The sequence below is a fragment of the Sparus aurata genome, chromosome 12 (assembly GCF_900880675.1).
Source record: "Sparus aurata chromosome 12, fSpaAur1.1, whole genome shotgun sequence".
Classification (NCBI taxonomy): domain Eukaryota; kingdom Metazoa; phylum Chordata; class Actinopteri; order Spariformes; family Sparidae; genus Sparus; species Sparus aurata.
In genome coordinates, this window is record NC_044198.1 from 4796093 (window position 1) to 4812557 (window position 16465).

Genomic DNA, 16465 nt, shown 5'->3' on the forward strand with positions numbered 1-16465 from the left:
GATGTTGAAGTGGCGCAAGCAGAAATACACAATTCTACATTTTTCTGGGTTATAGTGCTAGAAAAGGACACTCTAATTTCAAATTAAGCAATATGACAAACAAGCAGGACCAAAGACTCTGGGAGACTAAAGACACTCAAGTGTCGCTAACTAAGGATCACATAGGTGTCGTTGAGGATCATACCACCCCATCCTGCCATTTGAGAGGGGGTTTATGATGAAGTTTTACCATCTTTCAGGTGCTTTGTTTGAAGCAGAAATGAGGCAAAAATGAAAACAAACAAAACTGCTGTTTTGCACTGAAACCTAAAAGCTAAAAAAATAGTGAAGTCACAGTGGTAGTTGAAGTTACATGGTCCTGACACCCTTCAAACATCCTCTGAAGATGGAGGTCTTGGGTGAGAAGATGAATCTGTTGGTGTTCTGCTCAGACACCCACATCCTGTTTCTTCATCAGCAGCAAGTTTCCTCTTGGCTATTTTTATTTCCAACAAGACTCTGCCCTTTTTCCTTCTTTACCCTATCTCTCTAACAGTAATTAGATGGCTGGTTGTCACCAACTTAGTGCTGCGTAGCAACCGCAATGACACAACACTGTACTGACCCTTTGAGCTCAAGGCTGAGCTTTTTCTGTCTTGTTGGCCTTCTAATGTCTGTAAAGTCTCTTAATTGAAAGAGGATGAGTTAACATCATTGAGTCCTACCAGAAACTGTTCTCCTGTTGCTATGAGGGTCTTTCAGCTAAGGCTAACATCAGTGTCAGTCATGATAATTTGCACTACAGACAGCTGCAGTACAGCTGATGCTGATGGGAATGTCATCAGTTTTCAGAGATTTGGTTATCCACCTTATCATTAGCCCCCATGGTGCCTCGCCCAAAATTATGGACGCAGTTTCTGGTATGTCCCATCACTTAGTGTTCAATTGGAAACAAGACACTAAGCCTTGTTCTTAGAGTGACTGGTATGTTATCTCATTAATTCATCAAGATCTAGGTCAGCGACTTCATCAAGTAAATACTACATACACTAGTATTATTGCTTAACACTTTTAAAGCCCTTAGAGTCCTGCTGATGTGTCACATCAAGTATTGGACAAATAGAACGTTTGACCTGATAATGATGCTACATTAAAAGTCAGAGTCACCAAATTATTACAGTGATACATCTGGGAGGTTGAGTGTTTGTACAAATGTCTTTGCGACCCATTTAATTCTTATATATTTCAGTCTGGTAAAGTGCTTGTTGTTGATGTTGAGAGATCGCTTCAAAATGTAAAAACAAAAACCCTCAGTACAATCTGAGCTGTTGGTAACCCTCTTAGTTCCATTTTGCGGGCCCTAGACTGCCTCCAAAAGGCAAAAAACACAATCCTGAGATACAAGGTGATTATAATATACTCCATGGACCTTAAGATATGCCCATGTGGAAGAGCAAAGCACATTGAAATCATGCAGGAGACTGAAGGATGGTGACTGATCTTTTCATGTATCAAAAGTTAAAGAGTCATAACACTTACTTGGAGGATCTGCACATGAAGCAACATGCAAGAAGGATTAGATACCCGGAATCTATACATCTAGCTGTGCCATTTTGCTTCCCTTCTTACAAGAATTTGGCTTAGAAATTGACCAGGAAAGTCAAATAGATCCATGGCTTGTTCTGGTTACAAGGGTTAGACTAGTTTTCAGACTCCCACTGTTGCCCTTTTTTCCCCAAACCGGGCCACTCAAAAAAATAAGTCACAGAGAGTGCTTTTGTTGTTAAGTATGAGATAAACTTGGATGAGTGCCTTGCTTGAACCAAAGCAAAGTCTAGACCTCTCTGTTGTGCTGTAAACTTTCTATTCCTGTGAAAAATAAATACCTCTCCGATTTCCTCTCTGAACTCTGGTACTTTGCAATGCAATCAACACAAAGAAATCCAGAGTGAATACCAAAGGCTTCCTGTTCTTTTATTCTCTTCTCTTCCCTCTTTTTCTGAGCTGGGCTTCCACTTGTTTTTTTTGTTTTTTTTTAGCTTTTTGTGGCTCAGATCCATTCATCTTCTCAAAGATGTTCAAAGGCAAACCAAGTCAAATCTGATTTTACTTGTGATTATACACAGATCTGAGACGATGAAGCTGCAGCTACATTGGCTGACAGGTGTGAAATACAAGAAATGGAATTCGAGATAATGTGAAAAATAATTGTATGTTTGTTTCAAGCTGGTTTGAGCGGCAAAGATAAAGATACAAGATAAAACTGAATGTGGAAAAAAACGAGAAAGTTTTGACACGTTGGCGTTCCATATATATGGAAGGCCAAGGGCCAAAAGTCCAAATAGCTTTGTTTTCTCTCTGTCATTATTAAATAGTTTCAGGATTTCAAATTTGCTTGAAATGTTGACTTTGTGATCACAAAATAACATTAACATCGTCCATGATCTTGCCTGAACAATTGATTATTTTGGGATCAGCATATACCATGCTGTCAAACTTACAATGCAAATACATTTAGAAACCCAGCTTTGGTGGAAACACAGCTCGTTCCTTCTCATCGTCCTCCTTCTTCTCTTAATCTTTCAAATGGTTGCAAAGCTTTAAATTTTGGGGGAAAAAACACAGAGACAAACCTGTGGGAGTTGTGCGCAGACCGTGCTCTCTTTACCAAACTGTTGCAGATATACCTCATAGACACTAGTGTTAGGATGATGTTATAATAGCGTATGTCATAAATTATTCACTTGCTCTTCTTCCTTTTTTTGGTAACTGTAACTTTAAAATGAAACAAATGTTGGGAAAAAAAAAAAAAAAAAAGCTTTACACATTTTTACGTTGTGATATTTTTTTTTTTTTTTTGTAATAGTTGAAAAGGTGCGCTAAAACCAAAAATGAAAAATGCTTGTCTTCTATGCTCTCTTTCTTGTTGATGTATTACTGTTTCCTCTCTGTCCCATCTGCCGAGGATTGAGAGATGTATAATTTAAGATCTGATTTTCAGTTTTCTGGTTGTTTTATAGGGGTCACTGTCCCCTCATGTTGATATTTTTGGGATTGGGAACATTGTTAGAATGATGCCAGAATTTACTTGTTTCAGCCCAGAATAATGCCGGCTTCTTTGATCCATCCATTTTGTTTCAAATCCTGTCACATTTCAGTTTATTTTTTATGCATCAGTTTCAACTCCTGCTTTCCTGCGTTATAATGCTAGCATCACAGTAACATTATCCATACTGCAGTGCTATAGCCCAGTTTTTATGCATGAGTATATTTACAATTAGCTAGCCGTGTAATGCATTGTGATTCTTATCATTAACCTTATGCTTATCATCCTCTCATCTCATTTCCGATAGTGTATGGAACACTGACAGAACGTTGTGTTGCATCGCACATTAGTGAGACCACTGACCCGCAGATATGAAACTTGCGAACTTGCTTTCATCTCGATCAGTTTCAGAGGATGAAGCATCAGCAGCTACACTGAGAGAGGATTGTTAGGTTTTCACTGAGCTACTGATAGTTTTACGAGTAAATTGGTAAGGTCATTTGGACACCAGCCATTTCTGTGACGGCAACAGTTAAATACATTCTGCATGAGATGTGCATACGATTCTGGCAGAATTCAAAGTGAGAAAGGAGAAGATTGTTACACAATGACGGACGGCAACTGCTGGCACTCCTTGGCCTCAGAATTGTCTCAACACCTGTTCAAGCTTTAGCAATGTTCAGTCCTGTACATACCAGCTCCCAAACCTAAAAATCCCAAATAGATTTTTCTCCCTTTTTTAAATTCATGCTTACAACTCTGATGTTTTGTAGTGGTTTAGCAAAAATATTTCCAATCAATTTTAAACCAACAATTAAAACTTAGCCCTCCACTCTTAATGCAAGGAACCCTTATGTGAATGAGAGGAGAGGTAGAATTAGTCTGAACTGGTGGTTGTACTCTGCAATCAAACAACGCAACAAGAGCTAGAGAACAAATGGGCAATGAACAAAATAGTTACTTCAGCGTCCAATCGAAAAATAATTTTTTTTTATTGGCAACATAAACGGAAGAATATCATAAATGATAAATTCATTGATGTTTTGTGTTTGTATTAAAGTTCATGCAGTGTTAACTTTAAGGGACACCAAGTTTTAGAGCATTTCCAGTCTTACATGTCTTCCATCAACGATTCGCTTCAGAGCATCAAAAAATCTCTCTCAAAAATCTGAATGTATTGTTTTTTTCCTCGCTGGGAATATGTATTTTGAAAATTCAGAAATTGGTTTAGACTTCGACATGAATTTCAGCACAAAGAGTAATGCTAAAGTTGCTTAGAGGACAGTTCTTTTATGCTTCATTTAAAGACTCTCTCTTATTAATTTGATAACATTTTAGCTTAATGTCTAATTGCAAGTGTAAGTCAGATCCACAGGGCTGCAAATGAAATCTATGTGATGGCATCATAATCATGTCTTAACATGCTTTCAAAGTTGCTCAGTTGAGAAACACCTCAAGTCCCATCAGAGGATATTTTTTAACCTGTACACAAAAGATATTAACCTACAGTATCATCGGTATCTTTCAGAATCCCAGGGGTTCCCTACAAAACAAATCCCATGTAGACAGAGTTACAAGCGACCAAAACTGGTTTTTGATTCAGACATCAGCAACCATAACTGTGAGGGTCAAAGAGGCAGATCCATAACATCAGTATTTGAACAATCAGAATCACAATCAGTTCACTTTTACATTGCTGTGGGCATCTTAAGGCCTCACAGCAGGCGACTCCTGAGCTAAACCGTACCAGAGAAAGTATTCAAGCATTTTTCTCCCTAAACATCAAGTTTGAACAACACACTCTGCTGCCAAAACCTCATCAAACCCAAAACAAGATGTCATTCCTTTCTGTTTACTGACCCTTTTCTCTCTTTTATTTTTTTTCCCCCTATCATTTCCTTTCATGGCTGTCATACAGTAATCAAAATCAAGTGATGTATTTTTATTTTTTACATTCGGTTGAAACAGAAAAAGAGAAGTGACTGAAAATTTGTGGTGTGGAATAAAACGATGATCAAACATGAAGGAGATATTTGAAGAATTAATGTTGTTCCACTCTATGTATAAAAGAAGAAAAAAAAACAATAAAGAAATCACAATGGTCTTATCCATGTACAACCTATCCTTCTGTTATTTTTTCTCTTCAAAAAAAAAAAAAAAGCCCACTTTGGGAAACACAATCACAAGCGCACATGATTGGATTTCATATTTGGGGATTTGAATTGCGAATGAAAACTATTATGTCATATTTCTATCTGAAAAGTAGCAAAGAAAGAACTATGAAATAACCTAAAATGACAACACTAAAATAAAAATAAAAAATGCACCTCAATGTTGTACTTACTCTAGGTACAGCACTGATGCAGATATATTTAATTACATTCCACAACTGCTTGCCACCAAGATCAGCTTCCCAGTACACCTGGTAACTCAGCCACCTCCGACGTGGCCCTCATCTTGCACTTTTTGTCATTTTTTTTTCTCACAGTACAGTGTACTTTAGTTGAGCACATTGTTGATGGATATATCGCCTGTAACTTGTACTCTACCAACAGCAGTGCAGCCAGCAAGAGAAGCGCAGGTTTTGTAAAACCTAGTAAATGTTTACAATAAGAATCCATCCATCCACCATGTGCGTCCGGCATCGAGGGACAAAGACCCCACACCGACATACACACAGACTTGTGTGTATGTCGGTGTGGTTCATATGAAGTGATTTAAACAGACTCACAGCGCTGCAAACAGGCTGTTTTTCTGACAGCATGACACGTTGACTATTCAATGACACAGGGTTCTTACAAGATACCGATGCGACAAATATACGATGATTGTATGAAAATAGCAGTGACAGTATATAAAGTAATGGATAAGATCAAGCTAATAAATCTACAGCATGAAAGCAATGTTGCAGTCATTGTTTTAAAACAAACTGCATGATACAACAGCACTCCCATTTCTCTGCAGAATGATTACTTGATACTTGCTGATACATGATACCAACATACTTATACTTAAATGCTAAATGCAGGACTATGTCAATATGAAAATGAAAATGAAAATAAGTTTTAATCATATTTTCTCAGTATTTTGAAGTGTGTTGAATCACTCACATATTTTGGGGGCAATTTTGTTCATATGATAATTTATTTCATTACATCTTGTTTTTATCTTTAATACTGACACCTCGACCACGCAAAAATGTTGATACTGAACATATCAGGTAAAAGTTCGCCGACAACATATTTAATTAGTTTTTTGAACAAAATATTCAAACTTGCAATACGATATCTGCTTGATGAGACAGCATCTCAGGTGAAGGATTGTCGTCTTGTTTAATAAGAACAATTCCACATAAACTTCAGATACAACTTATGATATTAATATATAATACACTTACAGTAATATTTAAGGGAAGCACCATCTTCTCCTGACCTGAACCACAGGGCTCATGTTCCCCACACCTGACCACTTGCAGGAGTCAGTACACAAACCTCATGACCCTGCGCTGTCTCGCAAACGCTGTGATTCATTTTTCATTGCCTGCCAGCGAGTTGATGAAGGTTCTCAGTCGTCCCCTGTGAACGCAATCCACCAGCAATTACATCTGACACCGCAGTGTGACTGGGAAAACAAATGAGCTGCAAATGAAGATCATTTTGAGGGGGGAGGAGCGACACAACAGCTGAACACTTGCAAAGTTAACGCAATCAACGCTGCGGGCATCGTGTTTGTTATTCTCCGCTCTCTCTTAAAATGTTTCTCTAATTTCAGTATTTCTCTTTTTTCCCGGCTCATTTTCCCTCCCTTCCGTTAAACCACTCCATCCTCGATCCATCTGTTTTTTCTGTCTCTGTCTTTAATGACCCAATCTCTGTCTCTGTCTCCTTCTACATCTCTCGTCCCTTCACTCCTTTCTTCTCTCTGTGTCACTCTTCTCTCTCTCTGCTCTTGTTTTTCCTCTCTGTGTAATCATCCCAGCGCCCATCTCCTCTCATCAATCCACCTCGTCACTTCACCCCTTTAAACTCCCCCTCCCCCTCCTCCTCCTCCGCCTCCTCTTCTCCCCTTTTAATCACTCCGTCCCATCCTCCTCTGCCTCTCTTCGTTGCCAGGGAAACAACAGTCCATTCTGTAGCTGTTAATCTTTTGACATTGTCTTTCTATTACCTGCAGGTCAGATGCCTGATAAGGAGGACAAAGGGTGGGAAACGGAAGAGCGACTCACTTTAAACGTTTGTAAAATGTTGGTCTTCATTAACACAGGGGAAGTCTGCAGTGACAGAACAGCCTGCAGGGGGAAAAAAAAAACTGTTTACTGTGGTAAACATAAATGACTACACTCATACACACCCTGCGGGGATATAAACAAGCCAATCCAGTGCAGCAGCCGCGCAGAAATGACTGTCTTTGAGAAGCTTTCAATGGTCAGTTTTTGTTGACACCGTCTGATAAGAGTATCCTTTTTAAGTCTTCAACTTGGAAGCTGTTGTTTTGCCCTTATATTAAATATCCTTGAATAGGCACCAAACACACATCTCCAACGCAGGAGACGCAGCACGAGACCCATTCACTGTGAATTGAGCCTTGGACAAAAAAAAGAAAAGGCTGGCTGTGTCCATCAAGTCACCCGGAGGCCCAGTGTGGGGGAACCAGGTGACGACAAATCACACTCATTTGATTCCCTTTTGAAAAGGAAGCACAGAGCTGCTTTATACTCAACACGACTATGTTCAAATAGATTCATACAAAAGGGTCCTGTGCACCGGCACAGTGGCAACCGGGGGGAAATGACATCTGTAAAGTATGTGCTCTACACAGACACAACAAGGCAAACTCATTCATGAGTAGGGCGAGCACGCTCAAACTGACCTCTTGCATTTTAGTCAGCATGCTTATTTGTCTCAAACGGACACCACAATCTGACGCCTCTGTGTCCCAGTAGACAGCTGCTACTGTCTTAATAAAAAGAAAGACACAAGATGAAAACATTTAAATTTGTATTTTTTTTTTTTTTTTTTCAAATTCCTGGAAGAATAGCAAATTACCAGTCAGCTTTCTACAGTTCAGACACACACAATCAAAATAACTGACCCCTTCACTGATATTACCGCTTCAAATTACAAAAAAATGTCTGGTTAATAGTTGCAAATGGCATGGTGAAGAGCTGGAGGTGAAAAATAAGGAGAAAAGTGCTAAACGGGTGAAATCGTGGATATCACATCGACATGTTCAAGAGCCTCTCCCTTTGCCTACTCTCATGGCGGGTGAGTCGTGGCGGGGAAGTCGCCCAGATGTCTTAATTTATTAAACTAGCTTGCCGGCTAGCCTTGCTTCCAATCTTACCCGGTGGCCACATGCAGTATTGCAGTGGGGGGAAAAAAGCATTATCCGTGAAACTTGTTGACAGGACACCTTGAACTGCAAACAAGCTCAGTTATGACTACCTATTATCAATTGTTTTGCCATTTTTCAGTTTGATATCTAAGAACGTTCCTCAAGACAAAAAAAGTCATTTAAAAATCTGTGACGTCATAAAGTCTTGGCTGAGCAGGAACTCACAGCGGGGCTGATGGGAGAAACTCCAGTGCATATATATTAGGAGGGGCGGCACACAGTAGCCAGGAAGGCGCTCCTGTGCTGGGTGAGCAGTTCTCATTGGACTGAATGGACGCCATCTTTGCGTTCAATATTCAGTTATACTGTATATCACATCTCCGCTTCACCCCTCACCCGTTTCCTCCTTCGCCCAGCTCTTCAAGGGCTTCAAAGTTTTCCTCTCCAACCTCCTGTTTTCCTCCATTTTTTTTGTCCTGCCCTCTGCTTTCCTCCCATCGCTTCCTTCTATCGTTCCCTCGCATCCTCTTTCGTCTCCCGAACTTTCATTTAATAATTTTCTACTGCTCATTTTTTTCATCCTTCTCTCTCCCTCCTCGCTCATCCTCTGTCATCTTACTCCCATTTCTCTCCTGCTACTTTCCTTTATAACTTCTCTCATCTTCTCTGTTTGACTCCCTCCTCCGTTCCTCTCTTTGTCTCCATCCTTCCTCTCTCCTCCTCCGTTGAATTCTCTCCTTTCTCCCATTTTGGGTTCCATTCCTTTTTCTCTCCGCTCTCCCAAATTCATTTTTTAGATTTCTCTTTCACTTAGTCCTCACACCCTCTCTCTCTCTCTCTCTCTCTCTCTCTCTCTCTCTCTCTCTCTCTCTCGCTCTCTCTCTGTAGAAATCAATGGTCGTTCTCTCAATAGGAGGTCACAGGGGTTGCAGTCGCTGGCGTTCAGGCTTTTCAATTACTAGCAGCCTGCAGTCACCACAACACACACAAACACACACACACACACACACACACACACACACACCTTTCGTCCTGAACAGCCCCTCCCCCCCTGTGCTGACAGGCCAACACATAGAACAGAGTCAAAAGAAAAGATTTCAAAATTAAAGTGAACAGTTTGGATGTTGAATAGAGCGAGCAAGACGGACAGAGGGAGTCAGAACGCAGGGCAGGGGGGAGAAAACAGAAGGCGAGGAGGAATAGAGAACAGATGAGAGGACGAAAGGCGAGGAGAAAGGAAAGGATGCAAGGCCTGTAGAAGAGGAGCCGGGGCAGAGGAGGAAACAAGGCGAGAGGAGAGAAGTGCCTCTGCTGCCGTCCTGTGTGATGGCCGGTGTGGCTGACAGGAGAGACAGCGCACGGCAGGATTTCATGACTGAACTGTGATGAAGGCACACTTACTCTGATTTCTTTGGCTGTGTGGAAATCTGATGTTTTTACCTCACAAACACACATACTGAAACAAGCACCGTAGGAAAGAAAGAAAATGGTCACGTATCAGGCAGCAAGAGGCATAGACAATTACATACATAACTCAATGATGAATTGCTGTGAAGTTTAACACGCTTTCACTCCCAACTGTCAAATACAGCAACTTTCTCAGTGGCCTTAAGCTTCAAACTGTGGCGCTCTCCCTACCCTTCTGGCGTCAGATTCTCAATAGTATGTCAAATGCACAGTCTGGTAAGATTTTCAAAATAAAGCTCGCTGACAAACAGGTCACATATTATAAAATATTATGACTTTTGGCCTGGTGTTAATGTTGTCTGGGTCTGATTGGGTTAGGGCACAAAACCCTCTTGGTTATGTTTAGGAAAAAGCTCACACTTAAAAAAACTATATTCATTCTCCTAACTTACAGTAAGGGAAGTTTCATAAGTGACAAAATTCACGTAACGTAAGTGACCCCAGCATGTCAGTCAGGTGATGTAACCAACAACCACAAAACATTTCCAGCATGTGTTTGTTGTGACTTTAAAGGGACAGTGTGTAACGATTTAAGTAATTTATTAACTCAAATCAACGTCTTCGTTCATAAGTAAGTCCTCATTGGTGTAAAATTACCTCTGCCAACAATCTGACTTATCCTCCTGAGCGAAGAATTACCTATCTGAATATACATAGCACGGACAAGCTCTATGGAGGCCGCCATGTCTTTCCGGTTTTAAAAAAACTATGGACTGCCGAGAGGGACACAAAGCACTACGTGGTACTACGTAGTAAGGCTAAACGCGTTTTCGCTCAGAGCTAGCTTGACTGTGGAACTGAGAGGGAGCTCAGCGAGTTTTATATATTTACAGCCTTAATAAATCACTACATCTTTACCTCATTACTTGAATCAGTAGAAATACTTGACGCTGTTGGGAAAGAGTCCATATTTTGAAAATGAGTTTCTTGTCCGTCAGGGCCACCGTAGCTTCCGGAACGTCTCCAACGTCTTCAGAACGGGAGGGGTGAGCAAAGGAGTGTTGCAGTGTAGAACCTCACAGCTAGATGGCGCTAAATACTTGATATATTACACACTATACCTTTAAGATCACGCCGCAAAAGTTTCCATGAATTCAACATCATTTTACAGTTAAGGGCCGTGAAACCACAGCGTTCCCCTGTATATATTCATCATAATGTTCAAGTTACATTTTAGTTTACTGTGTAAAAGTGAAAAAGCGAAAAAGGGTCAAATGCTGCATAACAGTTCCTGTATGATTCTATAAAATACTCAACAATCAATTCATGTAATTATAGCTTCTGTTGTGACGTTAAAAAAAACATTTTAAAATACGTTGAATAATATGTATTATGTAGAGTTTTACTGAAATTTTACGGGAACTGTAAAACTGCGTGCTGTAATAAATCTTACAACACCTAAACAGATATGAGAAGACATTTAACATAAACAGTGAGACAGTGAGTGTGTGACTCCTCACGGTTAGTGTGAGCCGGTGGGTGGACCTTTGATTTAAGGCGATTTGCCACGTGACAGCTGTGTGTTACGGGAGGAGAGTGTACAGAAAGGAGAAAAAGGAGACAAGAGCAGAACACGAGGAGAGGTGGGAGGCGAAAAGAGGCGATAGATAAGAGGGACGGAGAGATGAAGGGAAGAGGGCAGGGCAGAGAAGAGGTGGAGCGGACAAGGTGAGGTCGGAGGAGGCGAGGGAGGGGAGGAACCAAGGATGGAGCGGAAGAGGAGACAAGTGCCCCTGGTGAGAGAGGAGGTGATAGGAGATCTGAGGGGGGTGAGAGAGGGGGAGGAGTTAAAAAGAGAAGAGGTAGGAGAAGATAGAAAACCAAGAATATGAAGAGAGGAGAGATAAAAGAGGAGAGAAGTTTGAAAACAGTGGGAGAGGAGGCAGGGGTGAAGAAGAAAAGGGAAGAGATGAAAGGAGACAGGAGGAAAGAGAAGGTGAGGGGGGAAAAAATAAAAATAAAATGAAAAGGAGAGATTGTAGCTGGCTCAGATGCAGGGGGTGGATGAGGGGGGAGAGGAGGGGAGGAGGGGGGGGGGGGGGGGAGGAGGGGAGGAGGGGAGGAGGCGCCTGGCCCAACGCCCTCAGGGGTTATTGGGTCGTGGACAGCCAATCTCTCTCAGCTTAATCAACAGCAGCAGAGGTGATTGCAACACCGCAGGGGACTGCTGGGAAAAAGAAAAAAAAAAAGATGGAGGTAGGGGGGGGAGAGAACGAGGTAGGAATGAATGGGAAGGTGTGGAGTGGAGGGGAGGGGACGGAGCCGCAAGATGAGCGAAAGATTGGAAAAAAGGAGGGAAAATGGGGATGAGGGCAGAGAGAGGAGGAGAAGGGCTGAAGACAAAGGGGGAAGACGGAAGATTGGATGAGATAAGAGGGAGAAAATTGAGAGGAGGGTGATGGGGGGAGAGGGATGCAAGGGAGGAGGAAGAGGAGGAGGAGACGTAAAAGGACGGGGCGGGGAAACGATGGTACGAACAGAGAAAAAAGGAGAAAGATATGAAGAGTAGAGAAACAGATGGGGGAGAGTTGAGGGGAAAGAGATTACAGTTTATCGGGAGGAGGACATAAATATCTGTCTGCTGAGAGAGTCGCTGAGCTGCTTCACTCCAAACCGCAGACGTCGACCAGCGTCGTTTGGACTCACATCTTAACATCCTTCACTGACATAACTGGTCTTTGATTGATGATTAAATGCAGCTCTTGATTGATTATGCTGGCTGGCAGAGTAGAGTTTGTGTATTACACAAAAACTCTGAAGTGCTGTCAAGGTTTTTTCTCCGTTTCTCAAATATATGTTCGGTTTCTAGTCAAAGACAATGTTTAATGTGTTAAAAAAAAAAAAAAAAAAAAAAAAGAGTAGCGTTAAGATCACCAGCAAAATATAAAGTAGCTTCATCATAAACTGAGAGCCACTGCCAAACACCATCACTTCATTTATCAGGGAAGTGAATCATCTAATAGGTGTGTAATGGTGTTTTACAGTGTAAGATGATTCTGTAATGGGAGCATTGTTTTTTTGTTTTTTTATGGGCTCTATCTGTCTGTCAAGCTACGATGTCACTGAAATTTTAATTCATTTGAGTGTTTCAAAAACGCTCGCCATATTCTGACAGGATATAGGAAGTGTGTGAAGCGAGAGGACACCGTTTCCTCTACATCCACTCAAAATAAACAAGATGTTCAAGAAGAGCACATGAAGTTTATGAAATAATAGTGCTAAGTCTCACATGGTATTATTATGATCTGTTAACGAATAGATTTTTTTTATTGAATAAGAATAGTGGTTTGCTGTCTGGATGGAGTCCAGTTCTGTTTGAGTAGTTGCACGGATAAGCAAATAATCAGCTGTGTGACACGGTCATGCAAACTCAGTGCTTCAGTTCACTTATACTATGTTGGACTTGGGCCGGCTTCTGAACAGAATGCCTGACGAGCTTGGGTTGGACCGGATTGGAAAGGAAAATATGGCCTATTACTGTTAGCTTCATCTTACTTTTAGATTTCGGGACATGAGAGGGAGCGGGGCAGACTTGATCCGGTGTCTTACTCAGGGATCACTTTCACTGTGTTGTACTTTCAGTGACCTAAATGACAGAACAGACACCACTCAGTTTGTTCTGTTCTCAAACGTTTTCTATTAATACACCCATGTTTTTATCCACACATTGTTTACTACCATACATGAGAGCTTTTGCTCAGGTTGCCGACTCAAAAACATGTTGTCTTTTGCATATGATGTTTGTGAATGACAACACTACGGTTTACGTGTTTATTCTGTGTCATCTCTGGCTCAGTGGTTGTTGGATGCATCTCCCACCCGTAGATTTAAGTCCAGAGATTTCACCACATTTCCCTTACTATCATCAAAATTGCTAAGTGTATAGATGCCTTGTATGAAGAAACCACACGGACACTTCATCTTACACCAGTCGCTGTTTTTTTTTATTGTATTTTATTTTGAAGGAAGACTCATCGTTGTGTGTAATCGCACTGCTAACCATGTCTCCCAAATATTTTTTAGAAAATGATTCAAACAGTTGAGACAGGTGGTCTGCGTTATCTTATACACATGGGGAAAAAAACTAAAATAAATAAATCAAAACAACAGAGAAAGTATGCCGGAGCTGCAACAAAGCTGTAGCATCTTTTTCATATATACAGCACAAACTCTGTGCGCGCGCACACACACACACACACACACATCACGCAGAAAACTCCGCACATACACAGAGTTGCCAAAACGGTCTCACAGATGATAAATAAAAATAAATCAGAAAACATGTTGGTGGAGGAAAAACCCGCCCATCACAGACATTAGCATGTCTCCCTGCTGTGACGTAAACATTTAGCCATTTCTGCTCAAACTGGACTTTTTCCCCAGGGAAAGTTGTGTTCACAAGATAATTTGGTTTTTAGAGGACTTTACCTTACTATGCATCTTGAAGTCAAACAGCGTAATTAGCTCAGCTTAGCTCAAATGCTAAATGTCTTTGGGGTCGACTTAGTGGCTGTACAGAACTACGGAAATAATCCTTTACACTACACAAGCTGAGCTGCTACTTGGACCCACTGACATGAAGTAATTGAGCTAAGCTCTGCTAATACCGTCACTTAAAATAATGTGCAGTCGTGCATGCAGAGACACAGAATCAGTCAAGTAAATTCCTCAAAAAAACAAAACCATCCTTCTCACAAGTCTGGAAGAGCGCTGGAGGTACAAAAAGAAGTAACGCTGTTGTATTAAATGAGAACGTGCGGTAAGGTGCATTGCTGCATGCATCAGGCTTGTTTCAGACCACATCAGGCATTGCGGTGTTTTTTAGCAAAGGGTTGTGTGGGCGTTGCGGTTGGACCCAATGGGAGAGCGTCATTGTTCGGTCTGTGAAAATCCATGATTTTATAAATTTAGTGTAAATGGTGTTTTCATCGCAACGCCTGGTCGGGTCTGAATGAGGCCTCGCACAGCGGAAGCAGACAACTGTACAATTCACGAGTGCTCTGGTGATGGTTGCCAGTGATTACAACATATCACCATGTTCAAAGAGTAAAATATAAATGCTGGCAGGAAGGAGGGGTAATAAAGCTACACGTGAAGAGAAAAAAAAGACTTAAATCTCATAGAACATGGTGAATTATTGTTTGGTAATCAGGCAACCACATCCATAAGCAATTTCCAGCTGTAGATACTGTGTAGACTGTCTGTGGTGACTCGAAAGAGGCTGGTCTGAGTTAGTGTAAGCACCTATCCAGAATGAAACACCTCAAATGTCTCAGAGCAACTCCACTGACCGCAAATTGGGGAATATAAGACATTCCCGGTCTAACGATCTGCTTTTTTCTAGTTTTGAATCAAGCTCAGATGACTGGAAAGTCAGCGGCCATCTTTTACTGACGGCGTCTTTAGAATGTCTGCAGTTAGTGGAGTAGTGAACTAACTAGTTAGTGAGTGAGGACAATGCATAAGCAAGTAGACCTAATTAGCAAGCAAGCGAACAGTGCACCACGGCAGCAGAAATGGAGGATCAGGGAAAATCTCCTGATGTTACTGATATTACTATTTTTTAAATAAAAAAAGCTAGCACCCTGGGCGGCTTAAAAGTAATTGATACTGTAGCTCGCTACCTCATCCAATATCTAGTTAGCTCAGTGGTAGAGGATTAGACCATTGGCCAAACTCGAAAACTTGAGGTCATTTAGGAAGTGTTTCGACTTTCTGGATTTCTACGACGGAGAGAGCTGTTGACGGCCCAGATCACAGCAGGCACATGGAAATTCAGATTTCAGGGAGGATTTTTCCTGCTAGCATTTTGGTTACACACACATTAAATTGACAAGTCCAGTACTTCTAGTTAGCCAGTGTAAAAGGCACATTCTCATGGCGTAACGGGACAAAAAAACAGGAGAGGGGGAACAACGGAGGTCAGAGGTCAAGTTACTAACCATAAAAGTTATATTAGGAGTCTCATAATGTCTCAAAATAATCAGAGTGGATGGGACAGTGGATGGGATCAAACCTCTAACCACCGAGACATTTTCTGGAGTTGTAGCACCTGAAGGTGAAACAAAATAAAGTCAACCCACTGACTAATTCAGTGAAGTTTTCACATTTAGTAAGTGTGCTGTGATTAGCGGGTGTGAGCGGACCAACAATGAACTGCACTGAAGATTAGGCAGACAGAAATCAAAGTTAACTGACATTCATATGAAACACTAGTCCCACACTCAACGTTTGTACTTTTGACACTCTCTGCTACGTCTCTACATAGTATTTCTTTAATGAACACATACTGCATCTTGCCACTGAAGGACAATTCCAGCATCACTGTCTTTTTCTGCCGCTCGTTTACACTTATCGTGCCGTCCCTCAAAAGTGTTTTTTGTCTGCTCTCATCACACCTACGAAGATTTTTTTAGACATTTTATGAATTAAATGTGGAAATTTGTTTGTATTTTAGCCCCTAGCTAACACTGTATAATCTACAGGGTTCTCCCCAGACGGTGGAACAGCGGCGCTGCGCCGCTATACCGCTAACTCAGCGCCGCTATACTCCGCGCGTGACAGTGACGAGCGTCCGTTCGTCCCCCGGTTGACGGCTAGGAGCTCCCGGCTGACGGCGATGAGCGTCCTTCCGTCCCC